Source organism: Meles meles, chromosome 5 (genome assembly GCF_922984935.1).
Source record: "Meles meles chromosome 5, mMelMel3.1 paternal haplotype, whole genome shotgun sequence".
In the NCBI taxonomy this organism is placed as follows: domain Eukaryota; kingdom Metazoa; phylum Chordata; class Mammalia; order Carnivora; family Mustelidae; genus Meles; species Meles meles.
Genome location: NC_060070.1, coordinates 93827063 through 93855015, shown reverse-complemented (window position 1 = coordinate 93855015; position 27953 = coordinate 93827063). Strand labels below are relative to the sequence as shown.

At 43.5% G+C, this 27953-nt stretch overlaps 1 protein-coding gene across 8 annotated transcripts in view; it reads right to left on the bottom strand.

Moving 5' to 3' along the window:
* RUNX2 (RUNX family transcription factor 2) overlaps positions 1-27953 on the bottom strand; it is a 319385-nt gene that overhangs the window by 163562 nt on the left and 127870 nt on the right. The window lies entirely within an intron of this gene.

The window sequence follows — 27953 nt, the reverse complement described above, 5'->3', positions numbered from 1 at the left end:
GTTTATAAGCCCAGGGATCATCAATACTGATATCTACAATGAAATGTCTCTATGCCTTCCATTTCAAGCGGCTTTATAAGCATCATCTGGTGGCAAGCGTTCCTACTCCTGGTCTACGAATGGAGAGCTGAGGGTCCCAGAGAGTGACTTGGAGTCGAGCGTCAGCAACGAGGGCAGGACGCTGGAACTCAGGGGAGACTCTCTGCGTGCCTCCCCTGACCCTCTTGGTGACGGTGGGGAAGGTGGTTGTGTACTGGGGTGTGTTTGCTTGTCTCATGAAGGAACTTCCCCATAGTTCAGAGAGTCTGTGTGTGTCGCACATCCTTTCCCAAAACTGGGGCAGAAACAAAGACAAACACATTTGTCAAAGGGCAATTTCCAAGATGACCATACGTGACTTTTCTTTTTTTATGTTACAACTATACCTCACCATGACTCTTCTCTGAAAAACTAAAACTCAAACCTAGAACCCCTTTAAGAGGATCAAATGGAAGTAGAGGCAAGGAAACTCAAATTCACAAGAGGAATCTGGATATTTTGTGAGACCCCAAAATCTAAAAGCATATGATAAACTATGCTAAATCACAGAATGCTTTTTGACTTCAAATCTAGTACTATGATTCTGTATAAGAAATTGAAAAATACCCTTTGGGTTACCATGTGAATGTGAAAAGCCATCATTTAAAAAAAAAAAAAAAAAAAGCTTTGTCTCTCTTCTAGTTTGTTCAAGTCTAAAATCTAAGGAAATTCTAGATATTAAAGAAATATGCAAATTAACATAACTAAGGTTCTAAAGCTTCTTGAAAATCATGAACTCCTTCTCAGCAAGTCTTGGTGCAAGTATAACAGAAAACCTCAGAATCTTGGTGCTACATAAGTTCAGTGCACATCTGTGGAGTGGCCCAGTGGTGGACAAGCACGATAATGTGAATGGAAATACACTATAGATTCCTTCTTTCATATTCTGTGCCAGAAGGAGGCCCTAGTATGTTACCCCAATATACTGTAACTGAAACTGGAGCTGATTCAAAGAAGAGCTATTAAGGGGCGACTGGGTGGTCCAGTGAGTTAAGCCTCTGACTCTTGACTTTGGCTCAGGTCATGATCTCAGGGTCATGAGATGGAGTCCCACATTGGCTCTGTGCTGGGCAGGGAGCCTACTTGAGACTCCCTCTTTCTCCCTCCATCTACCCCTCCCCCCACCTCTCACTCATGCTCCTTCTCTCTCTCTCTCTAAAAAAAGGAAAAAAGGGGGGGGGGGGAAGAGCCATTAAGATAATGACTGGAATCAGAATCTGCTCTTTGAAGAAAAACTGAGGGAATCAGGATTATTACCCATTAAAGAAAAAAAAACAAACAAACCCAGAAGGAGGATTGTTAAGAGCCTTCAAGAATGAGGGCAACAGGAACACTTCATGTTCCTCTTGATAGAGGACAAGAGGAATCTATGAGGAGAGGGTTAAGGTGAACACGAGAATTTCCCAGCTATAAGCTGTCTTCATAAGACAAATTCCTTATTTTATTTGCCCCAAAATGTATTTTCCTATCTCCTTTTTCATTGCCTACCCAGCCCAAAGAAAACAGACAGGAAGCCAAGGCTTGGTAATATGAGTGTAGCTGTCTCTGCAGCCAAACATGTTCCAAATAGGCCCATTAACTGAAATGCACCCACCACCCTGTTTCCTGCCAGCGTCAGTTTGGGGCATCTGCTGGAACGAGGGACAGAGACCAGGAGAAAAAGTGATCAGGAAAAGTTATTGCTTTTTATGCTGTTTTCCCTGTTGTTTAGGACCCCTTATCCAGATTATGAATAGATTTTAGAACTCTACGGGGCCTTTAGAGATTACCCCAAACAGCCCCAGACCCCAGCAAGCAAGGTGCCCACAGTCGAAGTCACTACGGCCTGTGGAGGTCAAACAACTAGCCTGTGGTCTTCAGCCATTGGCCAGCCCAGCCTGGATGGTACACGGTTCCTGTCCTATCTGACCGAGCTTCCCACTCATCACAAGGCACCATCAATGCTGGTGTTCTTGCTTCATCTTCCCTCCCTCTCACGGCTGCCATGGAAGACAGACAATCTCACCCATTGACACACAGACCCACCTAAGAACTAAGCCCAGTGTGGTGCCAAGGCCGGTATTTCAACACAAGCTGAAGCAGCAGTGAGGATTCCATGACAAAGCTAATAGCTCACCCATTACCCTACACAAACTCCCATCAGTGCCTCTTGCTCCATCTAACCAGTTTCACAATTAAGGAATTATATAGTACTTCTCACAGTTAGATCCACGGATTCTGTCTCTCTCTCTCTCTCTCTCAAACACACACACACACCGACACACACGAAAGTATTGGCATGGTATTGCTACAGCTATAAACGTTAACAAGAGAGCTTACGGAATTGTCCCTGGAAGTTATTTTTCTTAATAGGGCCGTATTTTGGGAATGGCAGATTCCCTGAGGGCTAAGGAGAGGGCTACAAGATCTTGCATGGTTCCTTAACTGGGACGTTATGTGGGCTACAGATCAGAAGAAAACTTAAGAAAGTCTCGCCTCTGCTCTCTACAGCCTTTTCCCTGGGTTTTCCTGGAGACCATATGAGATATGAGCTCGGTGTGTGGATGGGTGAGTCCACTTCTTATTTCCTCTGAGCCCAGGGCTTCAGGGAAGCCACAGGAGGCTATAGGCGAGGTTAAAGAACCTAAAGCAGCACTGAGAAGTACGAAAAATGGAAAAGCAGGTGAAATTTTAAAAGCTTCAATGACCTTATGGAAATTACCTTCAAACGCAAGCTACCAAGTATCTCCAGACACCTGGCATAATCCAGGAGATACCGTTCTGTGACTGCATACACCAAACAAAAGTAAGCATTTCTCCTTGTAGATGTCTGCCCCTTCAGAGCCACCACCACAACCACAACAAAATTCTTACAGCACAAGGAAGAACAAAAGCTGAACAGGCTCTTCATCTTTCAACCATGACAAACACCGCTACCACTAAACCACATCAGGGCTAGCACGTGAATGACAGACTGGAAGAAGACGCCCTCCAATCCTCCACACTCAAGGAGTCCCGTAAGAAATCAAGAGCATGGAAGACTAGGGCACACTGAATTAAATCAAAGACAGGGGACTCTGCCATGGTACAGGGAGAACTGAACGTCAGCCAAAGGGCCAAAGAGGACATCTTCCAAACAGGAGGAAGGTATAAAGAATGGGAAACTTTCTCCCTTGGGCAGTGGTTCTTCCACCCCAGCTGGGTAAGAAAATCCTCCAGCAAGCTTTGTAAAATATAATTTCCCTGAAGGACACTCATTTAAGCAAATGCTTAATTGCTCGCTTGCTTTCTGAAGAGGCCCTCACTAGAACTCTTTAGCATTGTTGCAAGTCATTTAGAATCAGGGCACTGAAAAGGACAATAGAAATCATTTATACTGCACTTCAGACCCTGTACTTCTTTTATGAATAAGGATCCTGAATCCCTGAGAGGAGAAGTGACTTGCCCAAAATCACACAGTTGGTGGCAGGACTAGAACTCAAGGTTTCTGGTTGCTGATCCCAGGCTCTTTTCCCTCCCACTGCCAACCAGCTTGTTTCAGAGTATAACTCTGCAGCACCAGGAGAAATCATGGTCAAAGTGAATTTAAAATGGCAAAAAAAAAAAAAAAAAGTAATTTTCAGAAACAATTTCTTTTAAAAAGTCAAGTGTATTTGACTGAATATGACTTTTGTTGCAATAAACTCAGGGGCAGGAGAAGAACTCATGATCCAAAGGTCACAGCATTCGCACATCCTTAGAGCAAACACGCTTGAGGAACCGTTAGGTCCCTAAGCGAGAGTGCCGCTGACTCTCTCCTCCCTCCCCCCACCCCTGCAGCCCGGGTGGTGAAAGGGGCCCACACTCACAAAGGCTAGTTGGGAATACTGCCATTAGGATTGCTGCTTAAAAGATCACACATCTGAAAGGGGTACGTGAAGACCTGGAAACTGTGCCGTATGAACTACGAAAAGAAACTTGCGTCTGGGATGGGACTCATTTTGCCCATTTTTATAAAAGTCGACTGAGAACTGGAAATCTGTGAGGACCCCCAGGCAGACCATCATACTCTATGCCCTGTACTCACAGCTGATCAGCTATCTTTCCCCAAAAGAAAAGATGGATTCCTGAAGGACACCCAAAAGTGCCTCCAAAAGACTGCACCTTTCTTTTTTTTTTTTTTAAGATTTATTTATTTGACAGAGAGAGATCACGAATAAGCAGAGAGACAGGCAGAGAGAGAGGAGGAAGCAGGCTCCCCGCTGAGCAGAGAGCCCAATGTGGGGCTTGATCCCAGGACCCCGAGATCAGGCAGAGGCTTAACCCACTGAGCCACCCAGGTGCCCCAAGACTGCACCTTTCACCAAACACAAGGCCACCTCAATAAGGCACCACGTCGCACCAGGCCCACTTTCGTGGGGTGCAGGCGGGTCATTTCATGGATCACTATGGCATGATGTTGGGCATCTCGCCTTTTCACACCAGTATTCTAAATCAATTTTAAGTTCTAACTTCTCTTATTGGATATCTACTTTCATTCTGGGTATCATGATAATACCACAAAAGAAATAAGTCGAGGGGTGCCTGGGTGGCTCAGTCAGTTAAACTGCTGCCTTCAGCTCAGGTGATGATCCCAGGGTGCTGGGATCGAGCCCCGCATCAGGCTTCCTGCTCAGTGGGGAGCCTGCTTCTCCCTCTCCTTCTGCCTGCTGCTCCCCTACTTGTGATCTCTATCTCTCTGTCAAATAAATAAATAAATAAAATCTTAAGAAGGAAGGAAAGAAAGAAAGAAAAAAGAGAGAGAGAGAGAGAAGGCAAAAAGGCAGATGTGCAAGGGACCCTCATTCAGGAACCAGGACATCTACATCTGTATCGGTTAGTCCAGCCCACGTGTGCGTGTGCAGGGCATCTGCCCACGTGCGAGTCTCCCCAGGCACTGCAAGGAGAAGGAGAGAGACTTCTTCAAGATAATGTCCTTCTCGAGACAAACCATAAGAAATTCTTAACCTCACAAAACAAACTGAGGGTTGCCAGGGGGAGGGGGATAGGAGAAGGTGGTGGGGTTATGGACATTGGGGAGGGTATGTGCTATGGTGAGTGCTGTGAAATGTGTAAGCCTGACGATTCAGACTTGTACCCCTGGGGCTAATAATACATTATATGTTAATAAAAAATTAAAAATTAAAAAAAGATAATGTCCTTCTCCTCCAGCAGTTCACTGTTTAGTAGGGAAGAAAGACAAGCCATTAAGTATAACTTGAGAAGGTTGTGATGAGGGCAATCACTAAAATGCTTGGGTTTGGGGATCCATTGAGGAAATATGAGTACAGACTACTTTAAAATATTAAGGAAGTGGTGCTTTTTGTGACTACGTAAGAATATACCCTTACTTTTTAGAAGAGCTAACCAATATATACAGGGGGTAAATGTCTTGATGACTGGCATTTGCTTTAAAACCTTTCAGCAGAATATCAGATGAGCAAATATGGAAAAATGTTATTAGTTATAAAATAAGGTGATCTGTATATGGGATTTTATTAAATATAATCTCTTAATATGTTTGGAATTTTTCATAATTAAAGAAAAACTTAAAAAAAAGAAGACCAATAAACCGTTCTGGGAAGAACAGGAGAGCCAATGGTATTGACTAAAAGGAAAGAGGAAGCTCTCACTGATGAGATCATTATGTCCTAGAAGGTCGAGTAGGATTTTGATAAGCCGAGAAGAAAGAAGAAAAGCTAGCTGGAGGACAAATGACAGAAACATGATAATAAAGATCTTGTGAGAGAAGATAGTGTGGAACGTGTAGGTGATAACAATCTCAACAGAAGCACGCTATTCTTCAAATAGTCTGATGCCTCTAGATGCCTCTAGTTTCTCAACCGGGCTTTAGTTCTCTTCAACTCTGCAATCTGGATGGGAACCTGCCCTGTTAAGACAGATCTCTGTATCCCCTAATGAAACGGTCCTTTGGCAGGCCAAGAGCCTCCTCTGCCAGGCACTCAGGCTCCCCCCTGGAGGACGGGGCGACCGGGGAGGTATTAGCTAATTTTGCTGTCAGCAAGTGTGCGAGAGGAGACCTGGTCTTGTACTCCAAGGGCTCAAACCCCAGGAGATGCCCCCTTCAGATGTTCTGACCATGATCCTTGGAGTAAAAAAGCAAGAGAGCAACAGAGCTGGGACTCTGCAGCAGGTCTGGAAAACCAACGAAAACAAAGCCGTGGTTCCAATCTCTCTACCCTGAAAGTGACCCATGAAGGAGAGTGTGCAGGGAGGGGTGCAGGAACAGGGTGACGAATTTTCAAGTCCTAGTTCTATTCCAAATGAAATTACTTGGAATTCTACTCCTGAGGAGGAGCCTTAGTTCATCTCAGTGAACTTGGATTACATGGTTTCCAGCAAAAGCAACATGACAGGGTCAAGGTTACACAGACTCAAGGGAGTTCTTAGGGGAGCTGTGCGAAGTTGGGATCCAAATACTTTGTAACCATCGAGGCTCCAGATGGAAAACCCTGATTTTCTGCATTCCTATGTACATGTGAAAATGGAAATACTACTGAGAAAAGTGAAACTCCTCTCTGTTTACATTCAGATGACTACATTTCACCGGTGGTTTGTGAAAGTCTAAAAAACAAAGGCCTATACTCTTATGACACTTGTAATGTCTTATTAAGCCCTCTGCCTCTCCCTACACACCCCTACCCCCAGTACAAAAAGTTCCAACCAGCTTCTCCTTGAATTTCCTTATTTCTGTTAATATCACCACTTTCTAGTCTCCCAGGCTCAAAATCCAGCCCAGGTATATTGTTGCTGCCTCCCTTTCCTGGACCCCAGCATCTGGGTAAGGCCATTCCTAGTTTCTGCAAGAAGGGGCCCCCACTTTCCAGTCCCACCAGAACCCACTCCTAACCTCTCACTTGTAGCTAATCCACCAGAGAAGCAGGCTAGAGTAAAGAAAAGGACACCCACGAGTTGTATGGCCGACCATGGGAAGAGATTTAATGGAAATCTCTGGGCCTGCAGAAAATTTCCAAAATTTCTAACATCTTTTCAGTCCCTACATCCTAACATGATTCACCTGCTCAAAACCTCTCAACTGTCTAACACTGTCTATGGAATTAAACAGAGTTCCCTGAGCCTGGCAAAGACTTGGAAAGACTTCGAAAATTGGTTTTGAACACACGTCGCCACTCTCGTTTCCGATGGCTACAACTGTACTTCTCCCCACCTAGGCTCTACTCACACTGGACTATCCACGGCTCTTCAAAGAGCCGCTGTTCCTTTCCCCAAGCTGTCTCCCCCAGCTCAGAATACCCTCACCCTATCAATTCCATTTGGCCATCACACTATTCTGGTCTTTTCTGTCTCTAGGGCCTCCATGATCCCTCTGGTTTCCACGTCAGCAAGCCGAAAACAGCTACGACTGTTTTTTGTCTACTACATGTGGTTATACTTAAGTGTAGTAGGCATTCAGTAAGCATTAACTGACTCTGAATTGATATAAAATATTTATACAAAATTTCAAACCCTATTATCTTGGAATCTTCTGGACTTGACTAGGGACCCCTTGAGGATGGGCGTCATGTCTCATGTCTAGCACCTAACTTGGGGCCTCGGTACAAAGAAGGCCCACAACAGATGCTTACTGAATTAATAAATAAGAACACTGGTAAATTTAGAATCACCTCTTCTTTTATCCAGTAAAAGAAAGGAGGGGGAGGGGGAGAAGAGCTAGTCATTGGGAAACATTTCCCACAGTAAAATTGATGAGTCTATAATCTTTGCTGGGAAAGGCTGCTGAGTCATCTTTTTGCTAAGAGTATGCTGTCTGGTTCAGGTCAAAAACTATTTCTGGACTAGAACAGTAAAGCGAACTAAGAAATTGCCTTCATGCTTCAGAAGCCTCTAGCCCCTCTGAGCCACTAGGAGTGAGCGGCCATGCGACAGGACATGTCTATGGGGCCCCCAGAGCTCACAGAAGACAGCTCGTGAGAGGAGACAGCCCTAGAGCCATGTTAGTGTGTGGCTTCAGACAGAGGACCACAGATCATAAACAAATCTCCTTCCAGGAGATTCTTCTCTGATGGCATTTCAAAAATGAACTAACAGAGCTTCTCTCTAAGGGCCCTTCTTAATATATAAACCAATTTCTGAAGGAAAAAAAAAAACTCCTAATCACTTCCACATAGCTTCAAGAGCTCCCTTTCAGCCCTTGAACAGAGTCAGGCATGTAGAATTCAAAGTTTAACAAGGAAGAGGAGAGGAAGAACAATTTCACCCAAGAGAGGACTGAAGCCTTCCAGTCTCTCGGGTAAAAACATAATTATGGGAAGAAAAAACATAATCTACTCAAGAGACATAATTACATAGTTAAGCCATAGACTCCATAGAAATATTCTAGGAACTCCAGTTCATAGGGAAAAAAAATGTTAAAAACTGAATTTGCTTTCTTTTAATAACGAAAGGCGCCAGTTTAGATCAGTGAGTAAAAAGTTCACTCTCCCAAACTTATTTTTTAAATGCAACTGGATGCGTGAGAGAGATCACTGAAGGACAGCCTCTTTCAAAATGTAGGCTCCTAAAGGCTCAAGAATTCAAGATCTTTCAATAAATATACTAATGAAAGAACTGTGAAATATTAACATGCATGTATAGTAACAGTGAGTTCCTTTATAAAACTTTGGATTTCAGGCTGTGGCAAATCATGACCATCAAAGACTGAAGGGGAGATCAGGCTCTGCCGGTATCAGTCACACATCAGGGGATAGATTCTAAAAAACATATGCTTAGAGTGTTATCCTTTTTCTTGAAATAATGGACTCAAAAAGCTTGAGACATCTATAGAAAAAGAAACTCATGGGAGGCAAGAAGGAAAAAAAAAAGGCTTAAAAAAATTTAAAGAAAGACCAGATGAAAGTATAATGGAAACACACAAGGGGAGATGTAATAGTTTTTGCAAGCAGGGGGAAAAAAGAGCTCCCAGAGAACCTGGCTGACTTCACCGTAGCCCCGCTCCCAGGTCCTAAAACAACCCTCATCTCCTTGGCCCCTCTACTTCCAGATTCTCTGGCCCGGAACAGTTCCCTTCCTGCTATCCCTGACTTCTTCCGCCCCTGTCATTTCCAAGGGATACTCTTTCCTCTTTATTCCCATTTCAAAGCAAGATTGCATGAATGAGACTTTTTCAGAGCTGGGAGAGAATAGGGATTTCTAGACCATGTTCTTCATTCTAGAAAAGTAACCGATATCCAGAAAAAGTCCTGTGACTTGTTTGAAATCATGGAGGTAGGCAGTAACACTGGAAGCCAGTCCCCTGACAGGTGTCAGCCCTCCTTTTCATACAAGGAAAGGAAAGGAGAGAGGGTAAAGGCTGAGAAAAAGAGGCCCAGAAAGAACAGAATAAGAAAAAGCAGAGAAGGAGCACCTGGGTGGCTCAGTCATTAAGCACCGGCCTTTGGTTCGGGTTATGAACCCAGCATCCTGGGATGGAGCCCCACATTGGGCTCCCTGCTCAGCAGGAAGCCTGCTTCTGCCTCTCCCATTCCCCTTGCTTGTGTTCCCTCTCTCACTGTCAAATAAATAAATAAAAATTTAAAAAAGGAAAAAGAAAGAAAGAAAAAGCTGAGAAGCTTACTTCTGAGAATTCATTACATTATACCTGATCTTTCCAACTCTGTTTTATCACCATGCCTCCTGTCCTCCGACTAATCACAACCCAACATCCACAACCATCCTGGGCCATCTGAAACTGCATCTCTCCCCTTCAGTTTCTGGGAAATGAACAAAAGATCTCTTTCTCTATGTTTACACTTAGCCCCCACCCCCAAACTCAGTAAAACTTGTTTTACTTCTGAAAACATTTCCTTTGCCTTCTTTTACTCTAAGATACTTCACACACCCATCAGTTTTGCACCACTAGCATTTGTAGAGACCCCACTAAGAGATGTAAAGATTTTTTTAATGGTAACGTTTTAAGCAATGGAAATGGTAGTTTCCATAGCCGAACAAAAAGCATCACTGTTTATTTGCCAATAATCCGGCTAAACATGGATGGCATTATTCTTCAAAGAGGCCAGTGACAACCAGCCTACAGACCGTCACGCAATTCCTGGATCTTGACTGACTGTCCTTAGCATGCAATCGTCTCTCTTTCTCTTTCATTATTATGGTTCTGGACATACATTATGTAACCTTATGTGTGTCTGAAGCAGAAAAAGAAAACAGTACCTAAAAGTAACTAAAAGTGTGAAGGGCTCATCTCTCGACATACGCCAAGACCGAAGGAGAACACCATTTTCCATTTTCCCAGCTCCAGAACAGGAAGAAAATGTTAAAAAGTAATAACCCGGGAAAAATTCAGCCAGCTCCCACAGCCCGGTCTTGCTGTGCTGAATGGCAGTGAAGATCATAGAGGAAATAAAAAGAAAAAGACAGAAAAAGAAAGCGGGGGGGGGGGGGGGGGGGCGGCTTTTCTTGCTTCAACTGGACCCAATCCAGCTGGCAACAAGAGGTGGTTTTCTTAACGCTTGCAAAACCTGATTACTTTTTTAAAGGAATGAAGAAGAAGGAGATGTAAACACAGCCATTAAACCAGATTTAAGGTACTTAGCTTTAATCTAGTCTAAGACCTCTCTGATTGTCTGCTGTTCTGCAGTTCTCGGCTCACTAGACATTAATATGGGCAAGTCAGGGTCTTCTGAGCAGCGACGGCTGTCAGCGGAGCTCTGTGGTTACCCTCTCAGGTCAGGCATGGAAGGAACGGTGGCTTAAGCAATAATGGAAGGATGTCTGTTGTGTGCCGTGTCTGTCAGAAGTCTGTTTTACTACATTAAAGGGCTATTGTGTTTATATCTACACAACGGGTCTTAAACAGATTGTTTAAACACGATTAAACAGGAGATGTCTTTGAAACAAGCCCCCTAACAAAATTCAGATGGGTAAGGAACTGAAAAATGCCATTGACTATATATATATATATATATATATATATGTATATATTTAAAAAAAAGATCATTTCTAAGTTGCGAGGGAAACATGATATAAACTCCAAAAAAAAAAAACAGTTAACGAGTTAAACCAAAGGACGCCCCTCCTACCTCAGCACGGTTTCCCAATGGCATAGCGTTCACCCACCTGCCCGTCCACCCCTCCTTAAGGCTCCCGCACCACTTACTAGAGTCTTGATAGACAGATAATTGCTTTCCTCACCCGAGGGACATGAAAGGAGTCTATTGTGTTAATCCTGGTATTCTTCTCTTCTGTGAACTCTGAATAAGGAACTGAGAACTTTACCTCTTCATTCCAAAACTCCTGGAGTTCACTCACACTCAGGTCTGCTAAAGTGTTCTTACATTCCAGGCTGTCACAGAAGGTGCCAAGTATTTGAGTAGGATCAAGTTATTGTTATATAAAAGGGAATCGAAAGGACTGCTAAATGGAGTTGAGAGATAGCAAGTTTTAACCTTTTTTCTCAGACACAGATGAGAAAAATGCATTCTTTTCAATCCAAAGGAAGTGGGTTGGTGCCCATTTCCAGGCTTTCTCACACCCGTCCCTCAAGGGAAGAACACTATGGAGACGCTAGCTCCAGAGTCCTTTTTTTTTTAATATTAAAAAAAAAAAAAATTCAGGGGATGAAAATGAAAACTTTTCTGTTTTTCAAAAGCAAGTGTGGTGTTAAGTTTGAAGGAGCTCTGTCTGGCAGCTTCATGCTGAATTATTTAATCAATGACAGTTTGGTGAATGCTTTTCTTTTGTCCATGTGAGATGTATGAAGTGTTGACTTTTCCTCATAGACACGTACACTGGTATCTCCATCCATCTCTATTTAGCTATGACTGTGCAGAGAAGGAGAGGAGCACTGGTAGAAGTAAGGGTGATACCACTGAGTTCCAGGTCTTTTTCAGGTGATGAGGAATGCCATCCTCCAGAGACCCGACGACGTGCTTTACACTCTGTTTACACCATCACACCACAACCCCTCCCAACGAGGGAACACACCTTTCCTTGCCACCCAGTGTTCTTCCAGATCAGCCTAATGAGATGCCTTTGTTGCTGGCTGGTTGTTTTGTTTTGTTTTGTTTTCAAAATGGCACATGCTCAGGAATCTAGGACACTCACTGGGAAAGAAGTAATGCACTCTGAAAGGGGACATAACCAATAAAAGCACAGCATCTCTGATCCCTTCTCATCCAGGTCTTATCTCTTTCATGGATTTTTCACTGAGAATATTCACAGAAAGGATATCGTTTCTGCTCCCAGGATAGGCTCTTCCCAAGAGTTAACTGGCCTAATGGCTCAAAAAAATCCTACTGATAACCAGGGGCACTGAACACTAAAACACTGTCCAAGAGAACTGATGATTGTCCCACAGGGAGTAAGAACAATACCGCATGTCTACATCAGGAGGCGTGGGTTCTGCCACTGATGGTTAAGTTGTGAACTTCTCCCACACAGAATCTTCTCGTCTGTGAAATAACAGATTACCTAACTTCCAGTTCTATGGGTGTCTCACCTGTCACTATGGGCTACACACACATGGACACACACACACACAATTAGTGAACTTATTAAAAAAGTTCACTAAAAGACCCAGCCAGTATGTGACTAAGTAGGAGAATCCTGTATCTAAATCCAGCCTTGACTACACAAGCAGAAAACCTGCAGTCTGTTCCCAGCTTTGCTGCTAATTTGGTTGCGGAGCTGTGGGCATATAATCTATCATCTCTGTGACTCAACTTCCTCATCTGTCAAATGAGGATCAAAGTATGTGCATCGCAGGAATATCACCCGGACAGAATGTAACTGATAGAGGCGAAAACATCCCACACAGGTAAAACCACTATGCAAATATGCCATCCATGTATCAATTAAAATTTCCTGTGTGCCTGAGCTGTGCTACACTGGAGGGCTCACGACCTACTGGGAGAGGCATCGTGTAAGCAAATCACTGCAGCAACCTGATAAACACCATAATCCAAGTCTAACAGGCAAAGGGGAACCAAAGAATAAATGCTTAACTTCCAAGGATGGTCAGAAAGGGCTTATAGAAGAGATGGAATTCAAGGATAAGCAGAATTCAATCAAGCAAATGTGGAAGAGAAAGACATTCCAAGCAGAAGGAACAGGAAGTGCAAAGACAAGATTTAAAAAGTGTGGAGTGAAACAGTTTGGCTGAAGCTCAGCCACAGAGGGGGTGGGTGGGAGGTAGGTGGGCAGGTCAGATGCCGAAAGGTCTTGTCCACCACACCACATGGACTGAACTTCACCCCGTAAGTCCCGGGGGACCCCGGTGGTATTTGCAGCACCATGTGCCATGAACTGATTTACAGTTTAGGAGGACCACTCTACTTGCAGGGGAAAACAGATCGAGAAGGGAGTACCATTAGAGGCATGGAGCTGGAGAAGAAATGGCTTTTGTGTTATAGACCAGGAGCTGACACTGAGAGGGGCAACCAAGAGAAAGCGGTGCTAATGGGTACAAGGGAATGCGGGTGAGGCACACAGCAGAGACACAGAGGACACTATAACCGAACGATTGGATGGAGAGAGGATGAGTCTCAGGTCTCTGGTTCGGTCACCTAGGTAAACGGTGGGGCCCTCAAAACAAGGGGGTCCTATCTGAGGAGAGAAGTTTGGTGGAAGTGGAGGTGGGGAACCCCAGATATTGTGTAGGATATCAGTTTGAAGCGCCCGTGGGCCATACTCAGCCCTTTCTGGGCCAAGTCCCCAGTAGGACTGTGGCTCTGTACTTAAACTTGCACAGGTCAGCAAATAAGCAAAATCTTACAAAATATGACACTGGGTTTGCCAAAATTAGAGCCAACCTCAAAGATGCAGGAGAGCAGAGGAAAACAGAGATCAAGAGCAAAACTCTCTGCCATTAACGGTCTTTCCCAGTGTATCTTCTGAGAAAGGCTCCTTCCTAATCCCCAGGGAGCCGGGTATGAGAGTGCTTCTTGTCCTGCCATTGGTGCTCCGGAGAGATAGGGAGATAAAATAAAACAAACACAGTCCCTCATCTCCGCCCTCCTCCTTTCTGCGCTCACTCCCGTTGTCCATCAGAAAGTAACAAGCCCTGAAAGAATCCATACAGGGATAGAAGAAAAGAATCCATCTGTTATGGATGGAGATATGGCATGGGTCCAACGCAAACAGCACGAGTGATATCATTTATAGAACAGCAACCTGACTAATAAACACCCATAAAAGGACTTTGGGGGGAAAAAGGAAAGTCTCAGCCACCACGTTGGCCTGAAGGTTTTTAGACCTCTTCCTTTTCCCTCCATGAAAGCTGAACTCCAGAAGTTGCTAAAATCTAAAACAATTTAGAATTACGATTAAAGAAATATGATCATCACCTCCACTGGTTTAATTTCTCCACTTAATTTCTATTCATTCAAAATTAGGCCCTTAGCTATTCTTTTCATTTTACGTAACAGTTCACGGTATAAATTTTTATTCCTTAATCCTAACTTGAATACAAACTTCAATATACATTTAAGAAGTTAATTCAATTATCTGATCTACTTTGTTCTACTGAATTACATGCAACTGAGTATCTAAGACGTGCAAAAATATTATCCCATTGGTACTAGTACAGGTCCAGCAGAAGTCATCAACAACTACAGAACTAAATAAAAGAAAAACATTTTTTAAAAAAAAGGAAGACAGGATTGTTAGTGTACTAGAGAAGCAGCCCTGGAACTTAGCCCCTACCGTGGCAAAGGCTCCAGATTAATAGAGAACAGAGCAGACAACAGTTAAAGCTGAAGGACCGGCTAAAACTTCCATCAGCTGATCTGCAAAGGGGCCAAGTTCAAGGGGGAGGGCTGGGAGGGCTTTTTATGACAAAAATAAAAGAAACTCAGCATTAGTCTCCTGGAAGTCACCATCTGTCCACCTAGAACTTAATATTCAAGAATTTCTGCCAGTAAGTTGAATTACTGATAACTCAAGATTCAGCTCAAGTACTTTCACTTCAATAAAATCTTCCTTCCAAACCCCCAGACAGAAGTAAAACTGCTTCTGAACTTCCATGTCACTTTGGCTCTGCCACCTTCTTGGGTCCTTTCTCATTTTCTATCACATTCTGTCACACGGTCCCAGTCATTGAGACGCATGCTTCAGCCTCTTCCAAGACGGGGCCTCTCCCTGAGCCATTCCCGTGACTTTGAATGCACATATGGTAGGTGCCCGGTACGTGTTCATGGGATAAATATGAGTGACTCCAGAATGCGGGTCAGTGGCTGACGGAATCCATGTACCAGCAGCCCGTCCACCTAGTAAAAACCAGTTCTCATGATAAAAACACCTAAGGCAACCGAAAAGCCTTCTAACCTTTCAGTCACAGCTCTCTTGCCCCCTCGCTCTCCAGTCTGAAATGAACAGCAAGACTTACTACCTAGAAAGTTCTCGCTGGGAGTATGACATTCAAGGGGAACACTTGAACTTCCTAGCTTTAGGCACAGTCAGAGTAAGCTCTACAGAGCCTGATCCTTTTCCAGGCTTATCAAAAGAAATGAACAAAATCAACTTCTGCTTAGAGTCCCTCTACAGGAAAGATTAATAAACCAGACTGCAAACCCCACCCCCAAAAAGTTAGATGCGTAATGAATCATCGCAGTGTACACACTGAATTGTCTTAAGTACTTAAACACACAGAAAAACTTAAATATGTATAGAAATGTATATATTATATATAAACATAAAACCATTGTGGGTGTTATCTAATATATTTACCTAGTTTAGCTCTTTCCAAAATGTTCCCTAGCCGCTGGTGTGCACACTGCATTCCCTCACTTTACCTCTCTCTCTGACACAGCTCTCTCTGGGCCACACGAGTACCATGACAAGCAGTTACAAAAATTTTCTAGCCACTGAATCTGCACGAAGGTCCTGGGAAGACAAAATATAATTATCCTAACCTCAAGATGTGTTTCCGGTGTTGACAAATCACATGTTTCCCTGAATTAAAAGTCCTTTTTCTCTTAAGAACCAAATCCCTTGTTCCAGCTAATAATTCACCATGTGTACACCTGAGGTGGCCTGCCTCTTCCCAAGCACCTTGTACCTGTTGACCACGGTGGCATTCATGAAAAAGGCAAGAAAACCTCTGACTTTCGTAACGACACGGGAGGAAGAAAACCTGACATTCATTCTCAAACATATGTGACGCCTTTCAAGAACTCCTGACTCAAAATTTCAGAGGGAAGTGGCCCTGTAATAACGTCTCTTCTGAGAATAGTGCCATATGGTTTTAACAGAGGTTTATTTCCTGAACCCAACGAGGGCTGCTGATTCTCAATCCAACGAAAATAATTATGCAGACAATTTCACTCTATTACTTGCAGTGAAACCCATTCTGTGTGGTCCACACATGCCCACTGACACCTTCAAAGAGACATTAAGCCATTTTTATGTACCATACCCTTAATGGGTGGAATGCAAGGTAAATTTCCTTGAAGATTAGCACCTGTCGTCGTGTATAAGGCACCCTGCTTTGACTACCACATGTTAATTCTCAGAGTGGGTCAAGAGGAGAGAGATGAACAGACTTCCACGTTGAGTAACAACTAATTACCAGCCAGATATTAGGGAAAACACACACATACACACACACATACACACACCAAGAACCAGAAATACTTCATCTCCCAAAGTCAACAGCACTGCTGGGAAATTATTTCAGACACAATTGGCAGGTAGGAGGACTGGGGGAGGGGAGGATGGGGGGGAGGGTAATGAGAACCACTCCCTTGTGTAAATTTTAACAACATTCAACTGCTAACCTTAAAATAATCAGGAGAATAGGAAAATAAAATCCCTTCAGTGCAAAAGCTGAACACAAATACTGTAAAAATAAAGATTTAAACCAAAGAATACAACCATTAAATAGTGCTTTCAAAGAAGACCACCCTTTAAGTCTAAGAATATTCCCTAAGAACAGAGTATGCCAACCCACACCAGGCTGCCCCTGAACCTGAATTTTATTATAGCTGTTGGCTATGCTATGAACTAACTCTCCCTTTTCAGACTTTGAAAGATCGCGGAGTTTGAAAATAAAGCCATGAAAATGACTTTTTAATTTTGCCAGCACAGTTGGCGTGTTGCAGAAGGATCCTCGCCCTCCCCTAAGATCTGTGCCTTCCAAAGCCTACCCACGTCTCTTAGAATCAGTGAGAGAAACAACCCCCCAAAAAAGAGCCAAGCCTCTCTAGATGTCCACAGGAATTGCACAAAATCAAAGTAAAATCGCAAATATTCTTTAAGAGAGACAGACAGACTTCAGGGAAAGCAGCGTCCAGACCCCCAAGGTCAGAGCAGGAACGAGATACACAGCAGCACAGCATTAACCACAAGGCAGGCCCGAAGGCTGTTCCAGGACTGTTTTCTTTAGACAGCCTGAAGGTCTTGCCAAGAAACAGACGGATGCTGCTGAAACAATCTCTTCCACAGCCGGGCATCTGGGTTCTATGACAGGCAGCCCTGCTCCCGTGTGTGTGGCCCATAGAACATAGCGAAAGCTTGGGAGGGAGTACTTGGCTGAATAGGAGAAAACCCAAGGATGGTCTTTTTTTTGGGGGGGGGGTTGAAGGGAATCTAATTCCAACATCATGCACATTGGATTAAAACCTTGCCTCTCTTGCTGATACCTTGGACCTAAATTCTGTTTCTCACTTTCCCTATTTGTTTCTGTATATGTACTTACTGATCGGCCAGAGAAATGTCTCTGCTCACTTTCATTTCCAGGAATACTTTTACATCTCATTTTTTGCACTAGCCAACACTAAGGCATTTTTGTTTCTAACAATCCAGGGGAATGTTTGAATAAAAAACAAACTGGAAATCTTGAAATTTCTTAAAAACAGAAACAACTGGAAACTGCTTAGCCATGCATGAGAACTATGTTGCCAAGCAGGTTCTGGTTGAACTTTGTTTGATTAAAAAATAATTCTACTTCCCATCATTTATCAGATTTATTCTCTTAAAACATTAGCAAGTACCAAAGTTTTACTTCGACAGTGTACTGCTAAAACAGTAAAACAGGAACAGAGCTCTATTAAATAAAGAAAACCAGCCGCTACTCTGTGCCCTTCAAAGGAAAAAGTCAGCTCAATGAGAAAAGGAGGGTTAACCTGAAAAATTAACTGTCAACAGACCTAGCTTCCAATCTCAACAGAATAATAGGATATCATCTTCTCAACAATTCTATTCAATTTAAATAGCTTTGAAGATGCCTGGGGTGAGGAGTATGGATATTGCTTGAGTTCTGCAGAGGAAAAAAAAAAGGCACAAAACATAAGCTCTGCTTTTTGGAATTTTAAAACAGAACAATTCCCTGATTTTTATCCTCAAACATCACCTGAACACTTAGCATTTTGAACCAAAGCTATCCATACCCTTTAGGGTCAGGAATTCCTCTGGTGTGGACATGCTTTTTGATGTTACAAACCTGGTAAAGCCCATGAGTGAGAATTACTCCACCACATTTAAAAGTTGAGACATTTTTGCTCAAAAGAATGGGAAGACCCGGTAATTTCCTATCCCCACTCTCTACCCCACAGTGTCCCTGCATGTTAACATGGCTCCTGGTTCAGTTTTCTGTTATCCTTGGCTTCAATGGGCAAAACTAAATAGCCATATCTTTTTAATTACCACAATACCATTATTATGGGTTTTTTGGGGGGGGGTTAAAGCTCAATTTGTGGAACCTGAATTCACAGTCTATAAAAATATCCCTAGGACAAGGTGGTAGAAGGAGTGAATTAAAATGAATCTGTTTAATTTTTATGGAAACATTTTGCCTTCCCCAAAGCCGCAGTACCTGCCAGAGTCTTGCACTAACAGGGTTGGAAGCATGTCTTCAAAGAGGTGAATTACAGGGGTGCCTGGGTGGCTCAGTGGGGTTAAGCAACTGCCTTCGGCTCAGGTCATAATCCCAAGGTCCTGGGATAGAGCCCCACATCGGGCTCCCTGCTCAGTGGGGAGCCTGCTTCTCCCTCTCCCTCTGCGGCTCTGCCTGCTTGTGTTCTCTTGCTCTCTCTGTCAAATAAATAATAAAAACCTTTACAAAAAAAAAAAAAAAAAGGCAGTGAATTATAAAGGGAAACTGGCCTGCAAGTGGGATGTTAAAATGCCCAACCTCTGTGCTACTGAAGGCACAGTTTCTGAGCCTCAAGGGAAACTCACAGTGACCGAGAAGAGTTCTGGGTACCAAAGAAGGACATTCTGATCAAAGGGCAATCTTGGACTCAGAAGGAGGGCCAGAGTCCACAATGATCTCATCCCCAAACCTGTGGTCCTCTGTCCATATCACTCACCCGACACTTATCATACACTTTTCTGTAATCGCCTCTGGAAGGTATTTCTAAACTCCCCAGCTCTAGTAAAATCTCTGAAGGCAGAGCACATCTTTGTACTCCATTACCTGTCTCTCAAACTACAAGAAAAGCTGGTTTTTAATTGACGGATTTGTCCCCAAGTCTGGGCTTTTTTCTATCAAGTTGGGGTCTGGGCAAGGCTCAAATGCATCTGAGGAAAGAGATGGAAAGAAAAGGAATGAAAATTAATCGTGTCATTTGGCCATATCGCTTTCTTGGATCACTTTACACGGTCTCCACATTCAAAGACAAATGCTTCCTACTTGAAAAACATCCAGAAATCCAGAGCCATTAAGCATCCCATCATCCTAAACAGTAACAATACTTTGTCGATGAGCACCCACAGCTCGACTCATTATCGGATGCATGAAAACGCGACCATCCAAACTACACGTCGCCACTGTGCTGCGGTTGGATTGACAGAAAGAGTAATACCTACTTCTCCAGTGGCAATAGCGGTACGCAGTAGCTTCAATGTGTTTTTCATTGTGGAAGGGGTCTGATTTCTTTCATACGGATGTTGTTAGGAGGCTGAGGACTGGTGATGGAGTTAAGATGACAGAAAACGAAGCCACGGAAGAGGAGACGGCACAAACGCTTCATGCTACTCTAGTTAGAGATGAAAGGTGGGTGGAGGGAGCCCTGGGCTTTCCTACAGCTCGTGTCACTGGGGAGAGATGCTCGCGAACGGAGTATAGAGAGTAAACGTTGCAAGCCCTCGGTTCTTGGAAACCGTGCTCACTCTTCAGACTGGACGTGTTAGAAGCCAATCCTGAGGGAATTACCCAGAGTGGTTTTGAGGTTTTCGCATAAAGGAGGAAAACAGGGAAATTGCGAAGGCATCCTGATTAACTTCAAAAGGTGATTTTATCTCTATGTTATAGAACTGAATGAAAAAAGAGGCATTTTAACCACATTTATCCACATGTCCTCTACAGTGTTTGAAGGCTAGCTTAATTTTGTTCCAAACTTCTGTTACGGGTAGAGGATACACAAAATAAATATATAGAGAGAGACCAAGCCTAGAGACCCATAGACATTTTAATGTGCTTTTCTGATATGAATTTGTATTATCAGAAGTATACAACTAGAAGATAAACTATAAATATCACTTTACTTGCTAAAATCAAGCTTCCCCTTGTTTTTCTCTACAAATATTCTTTAGTATATGTGCTGCCGAAGCGAGCACTCTACAAATATTCTTTAAAAGCTACCCATTTGTTCACAAATAAACATCCGATAGGCACTTTGCTAGAAACACTGGGGAACAGAACCTCCCATTATACATGGTCTATATCCTCAAGGATCTTACAACATGATAACTTCCGTAAAACGATGTGTTTCCAGCACTTTCAAGTAGTACAGCCAGAGTGCTGCCAGATTTTAGACTGGCAGACACCCCTCCTGATGGAAAACATCATGGAGTAGGTACCACTTGAGCTTCAGAGGTGGGCAGGATTTCCAGAGATGGGAATGGAAGATACATTTTGCAAGCAAAAGCACAGCGTGAAAACATCTATGGGATTCGGGAAAGGCCAGGCACATTTAGGGAACGATGAGAACAGTTTGGCTAGAGTAGTGGTTCTCAAGACAGATAATACCAGCTGCTGGGGAGGTTTCAGAAACTCCTGGTGGCGGTTTTGACTGTCCCATGACTGTAGGTACAGAGGGTGGGCAGAAGCTAAGGATGCTAGGTGCCCTGCAATGTATGGGACAGTCCCACACAATGAAAAGTTTCTCCACGTCCCTCATGACTTTTGACATATGAGAATTCTACCACTCAACCACCCATGCTCCTTATGACTTTTGGAAAACCCACTGGACATTCAAGTAGATGAAAAAAATCTGGTTATAATTATTGGAGCCTAGAACCAAAGCTCTGTATTTGTTAAATATAAACAAAAGTTTCTCTCTATGGTTTTAAAATGTTGGATCTTAGGCCGCCTGGGTGGCTCAGTCGGTTAAACATCTGCCTTCAACTCAGGTCATGATCCCAGGGTCCTGGGGCAGAGTCCCACATCCAGCTCCCTGGTCAGTGGGGAGCCTGCTTCTCTCTCTGCCTCTGCCCCTCCCCCTGCTTGTGCTCTCTCTCTGCCGAATAAATAAATAAAATCTTTAAAAAACAATAATAATAAAAATAAAATGTTGAATCTTCTAGGAATAAAACTACCTAGAAATCAAAAGAGCCTACTTTGTTCTGCTAGGAATTTCTGCAAGAGTTTTTCAAGAATTCAGAAAATTTTCACCAACACTAATGTCACTTTTGGTATCAAGCCAGTAACGTCCGCATCAAGCTCGATTTATCACCATCACATACAAGATGATTCTGCACTGTCCACGCACCTGGCTAGTTCTTTAAGTTTTCTAGGACGTTCTTCTCCGAGTATTTAGACATTAAAATACATTAACACAACAATATTATTTGTAATTAAGTTCCTTGATTTTCCTTTATGCTACTTCATGGCAATATACTGATCTTTTGGAAGTTATACGGACAAATAGAGAAAACCAATGACTTCGCTTCAGGGTAGTAAGGGACAATTACTGGGTATTTGTTATTAAAGGGGGCGTTGGCTCCAACACGTCTGTGATGTGACTAGAATGCGTGTAGAAAAGCAGTTGGAGATGTAAAGATAAGACAGAGCCAAAGGATGGTGGGCTTACAGAAGCCACCTGAAGAGCAGCCCGTAAGTGACTGGGTGGCACGTAGGGCTATAGTACCCTGCGATATGAGGTTTGCACATTAACGGGATCAAAGATCAACCTCAGGGAGATGGAACAGCAGCTGTGTAAAGAGAACTTTAAGGAGGAAGGTACTGGTGGCTGGAATGAGTTAGTAATCCCGGCTCGTGGCTAGATCCCTATATACTAAGGTGGGGGAAGGGATAGCTTTTACAGAGATTAAAAATCAAAGATCAAAAGGGTTTTGTGCTACTAGTTTTAGGGTTAAAGAAGATGAGGAAATTGAAGATGGTGGAGCTTAAAGATAAAGATCTGGGAGCTTTTCATTCAACCAGGGTGATTATCCATGTGATGGTGCCTTGCATAAGCAAGCAAGGACACAGAGAGAGAGGAAATCCAAGTTCAGAACTTATGGAGATGTCCACTTGTAGGAGGTAAGTGGGAGTTTAGAAGATAAAGCAAAAGAGAAAGAGGAGCAATCAGACGGGCAGGAGGAGATCAGACTATGATACGGCAGAAGCCAGGGACAGAGGGAGAGGAGAGCATCTACAGGCTTATTGCTGCTGAGGGGTCGAGGTCACCCAAGGGAGAGGATGAGCAAACTTCAAGACAGCAGACTCGGTCAGGCTGGGGAGCGGAAGCCAGACTGCGAGGAGCTACGAGTGAGTGGGTGTGAGGAAGTGGAGATGACACGTCTACGCGACTCTTTCAAGAAGTTTGGTGGTTAGGAAGAAGAGAAATAAGATATCAGCTCAAAGGAGTACTAAAGAAAAAAGAACATCTTAGGACAGCAAGTCTGTCGAAGTAAACAACAAAACTTGCCAGGGACTGTTGGCCAATAGTCTGTCTCATAAATGAACGGAGCCCGTGGCCTCTGTGACAACTTGAAGATTCTATGATGAGCCACTCAGATGCACACATTATATTGGTAAGGAAATAAAGCACCCTAAAGCACCTGTTTCATGAAAACGGGCTTTAATGAGGGAAAACAATAAACTGCCCAGTCCTACTAGGCTCCTGTTATAAACTACAAGGTTTCACCTGGGGTGCTCACCAAGCCTTTCCATTAAGAGGTATCAGAGCCAGGGGCACCTGGGTGGCTCAGTGGGTTAAAGTCTCTGCCTTCAGCTCCGGGCATGATCCCAGAGTCTTGGGATCGAGCCCCACATCAGGCTTTCTGCTCAGCGGGAAGCCTGTTTCCTCCTCTCTCTCTCTCTCTCTCTCTCTCTGCCTACTTGTGATCTTTATCTGTCAAATAAATAAATAAAATAAAATAAAAAAAAAAAAAGAGGTATCAGAGCCAGACCGGCCCCCGAACCTGGGGCCCAGATGACCATGCTACACAACCACCCGGGAGATGCTACAGACTGGCAAGGGCTCAGCTCCAGCATCAATGTCTTTGTCCTTTGCATTTAAATTGAGAGCATCCCAGCATCTATATCACAGGGCTGTCATACATATTTAAGGTATTAGTATCAATATTCTTGGGATCTCCACATTACAGTTACTGCTACAATTTCCCAGGTAAGGACCTGAGGCCTGGGGAAATGACAGGGCTTTCCTACATTGCCACAAACACAGAAGAGAAGGCAAATTTCATAGCTAACAACACTGTGACCACATCAACTAGGCCAGGCTGATTCTTTATGGACTAAGTAGTGTGTACCAGGTCAGATCAAGTAAGTACTGATGCTCGTTGTACAAGGTTAAGTGTGGTTCTAAAATTAGAGTCCTTTAAGAATAAGAGTCGGGCGCCTGGGTGGCTCAGTGGGTTAAGCCTCTACCTTCGGCTCAGGTCATGGTCTCAGGGTCCCGGGATCAAGCCCCACATCCTTGCTCAGCAGGGAGCCTGCTTCCCCTTCTCTCCCTGCCTGCCTCTCTGCCTACTTGTGATATCTCTCTCTCTCTCTCTGTCAAATAAATAAATAAAAATCTTAAAAAAAAATAAGACTCTTGTGACCAGTAATATTTATCTGTTGCTGAGTATGTCATACAAAACCTGAAAATATATAATTAACCACAAAAAGCTACTATTTCAGAAGAATGGATTAAACACTGTCCTGTTTCCACTCCACTGCCTTCTTCGGGTCCTTGAACCCTTGCCCTCCTGACCCACCAGGTAAGCTCAGGCTGTGGGCAGAGAAGGGCATCTGGGATCTGGTGCCAGGGAGGAGCCCAACGGGCTGGGCAGTGGGCCCACCAGAAGGTGTCGCAGACATCTGACCTGTGTGTTTGTCTCAGGGCCAGGGAACACTGCTCAAGAGTGTTTCTGAAAGAGCCCCTGACAGTGTCATAGGCACTTGGGGTCTTCAGTGTATCTACGGAATGCCCACAAGAAAAGGCTTGGCCAAAGCTTATAAATATGTCACAACACAGGTGACCGTATCGCAAAAGCATGCTACTCTCCCCAGAGTCCCTGAGAGAATTAGAAGGAACTACAGTAGAGACAAAAGAAAGAGACACGGAAATTCTGAAACACTGCGTCCAATGTATAAATGTTTCCCTTACGCAGCACAAGAAGATGGAAAATCCTATACACTCAGGTACCAAAGAGCCCTCCCCTCAGAGCTCTCCTGTGTTTGAAAGCAGTGATGTAGTCGCATCATAGACCAAGGTCCCACATACTGAAGAGGCTGCCACGGTGCCATTGAGCAATGAAACATACTGTGATTCACACAGAGTGGAGGCTTTGTCCAGACAACTTAAAGAAGCATAAACCCGAATGGGACACAGTTAGGGGCCTCTAGCTATCTCTGGAATGTCTTCTGACATAACCAGTGATATGAGGATATTCATTCGGCTCAAATGAGAGAAGCTGGTGAGCAGGCTATCTATGTGCTCGATCATATCCAGATTCTGAAGGAGGAAGCTCTGTAGGAAGGTAAGTATTGGGTCAGGCTCTGACGCTGGTCTTTGCTGTTTTTCCCAGCTCTGTAGAGAACAAAGTAAAAGAGGCAATGATCTGGTTTGAGGCAGCTGATGCCATTCAAGGGCCAGTGGAGATACAGCCTTCGATTGCTGACACTTCTCAAAATGAAACAAAGGTTCATATTTCATTTTATATTATTCTCACATCATCATCCTAGACCACGAAAGGGGGGAAAATTCTATTTAGGGCGCTTCTCGGATTTAGCAATCACTTAGCAGTGCGTGTACTCATTCTAAGACTTTACTGTTCACTAGGACCTGACAGGTAGTACGCTGGGAACTTGAACTTGGTGGGGAAAGACGTAAGCCCTGATTGAGAACCTGGGGACGTTCGTCCAGGAGCCCAGTTATCTCCATTGCTGCAACCATTTTTAAAATTTTGAACACAGTCCACAATGAGTCCAACTCATTGTCTAGTTGGTCTTGTCTCACCAATTAATAAAAGTAGAAACATTCCCATTAATGTGCTTATTTCCAGGATAAAGCAAAGGTCTGGATGCAAAAATTTCACTGTATTGTCTCAAAGCAGTATGATCCAGCTAAAAAAACCTAACGAATGAACTGAGCTACCCCATTCTTTTTTTTTTTTTTTTAGTATTTTATTTATTTGACAGACAGAGATCACAACTAGGCAGAGAGGCAGGAAGAGAGAGAGGAGGAAGCAGGCTCCCCGCAGAGCAGAGAGCCCGATGTGGGGCTCGATCCCAGGACCCCGGGATCATGACCCGAGCCGAAGGCAGAGGCTTTAACCCACTGAGCCACCCAGGCGCCCCCGAGCTACCCCATTCTTGCCGAAAAGCTAGACTGAAGGGGAAAAAGAACAAAACTAAGAGGAGGAAAAATTAATGTTTTCAAAAAGAGCATTTACAAAAACGTGAGCATCGCTGGATGAATGTCTTTGGTTGACTACCATGACACTTAAGGGCTAAGGGAATCCATCAGTTTTAACTCTACTGACAAGATAAAAGAGAAAAAAAAAACCACTTACCAAGTGAAATAAGGATTAATATGGGAAAGGTTTGTTGTTGCTTTTTGTTCCCTCCCCAGCTAGAAAGGAAATCTCTCCACCCTTCTGGAAAAATAAGGGAACTAACAATGCCTTCACGGCGGTGCGTTTAGCACACCACCCACCTTACAGCCTCACTTCACTGGTTTATGTCTTTGTCAATTCACTCATTTTTTAATATGCCTGAGGATGATATAAATGCTTCCTTGTCCAGACTCCTCCTCTTATTTCTCTATGGAAAGGTCTTATTTCTATTGGAAAGCAACGATGAACTTTTTATTTCCTTGAGAAACTATCAGCATGCTTTTTGCTTCCCGTGCTCCTAAGACCAGAGAGAAAGACAACAAACTGACCCAGGAACTAAGCCATCTGGTGAAGACACCTTCGCTTTCCAAGACCCTGATGGAGATTTGGTGAAAAGAGACTGGCGGCAGTGGGGGCCTGTTTCAGTTCAGACATGAACGGCTGCCTGTACCAACGCCTGCATCCCTCACCCAGGTCCAGAAGGGGATGACTTCAGCCTCAGGTTCTGGCTAGCCAGTACAAGCCCAGGCTTCAACAAGCAACGTGTTTCCTTCCTTCCATGAGCACAGGGAGACAATAATATGCTGTGGCTCTGATGAAAAGTATGCTAATTGCTGATGCTTTCCCGACATCTGTGTCAAAATAAACTTGTAGCTGGTGCCTACTTGCTGACGTTTCGTTCGAGTTCAAATGATTTGCTCTGCAAGAGGTATGTTTGCTCTTGGACACATCTTGGTTTCAACCTCCAAAACCATTGCTAGAAATTAATCTGAACCCCTGAACATCTGCTTTAGGACTCAAACCCAAGTCTACCCTTTTAAAGCCATCAATTACAAAGACACTGTTTTGGGGAAAATTCTGTCGTGACTAGCTCACTGCACAGACCACTAAAACCAAAGTCCTAGTCCTGATGAGTTACACGAAGCTATAGTTCAAAATTAGTTAGCACTCATGATTTCATGCTTCAAAGTAGTTTTGAACCAACTGGAGAGCTCATTTATCCATGCATCTGTCTACTCTCACCAAAATGCCCAGCCCCACAGTTCATGGATCCTAAACCCTTAAATACGCTAACCTAATTTCCTTCATATAGTCAGAAATGAAGTTCTTTTCCCCTTTATTTTAAATCACTGTTTCTCTGTAAGCTTGATCTTATTTATCTGAGGATATTATATTTTGATTATTTATTTATATGAGTATCACATGAATGGCCGGGGGAACTGAATTTGATGGTGTTCTGCAGTTGGACAAGCCAAATCTGGTCATGAGTTCTAACCACAGCTGCCTGGGAGCATTTTTAGGGCTAGTAATGTTAGAGACAAATCACTTTTTTTTTTTCAATTGCAGCAACAGATTAATATGGCTAACTCACAAAATATTGCAAATTCACTTAGCAAACTATGCAATAGGCACAAGATGATGTAGAAAACGCTGTAAAATGTAATCTCTCACAAAACAAAAAGAAAAAAGAAAAGAAAATGAAATGTAAGCCTAGTTTTGACACAGTTTGGCTTCCTCCCACACACTTCCTGCCATTAAGGGTATTGTAGTCCACACTTAGAACAGAGCCTGAAAGAGTGCCCAGAAGGTGGCCAAGAACAGCAATGGCACATAGTAGGTACTTAATAAATACATGATGACTGATTGACCTAAGACTCATTTCATCAATGTTTCCCCTCTTGAGACACTCCTTCCTTTTGCACTTTCCTTCTCCAGGATGTTAACACTGACTTTCATGCCACATAATCCCCCAAACAATAAGGTTCAATTCTGATTCTCACCATACTTAGGTTGGAGAAGAACATTTCCAAGGGCTTCCTTGCTTCATGTTTCTCCCTCCTATTTCTTCTTGTATTTGATTCTTCCTGCTTCCTCCACCAAACTAAAATATCCCA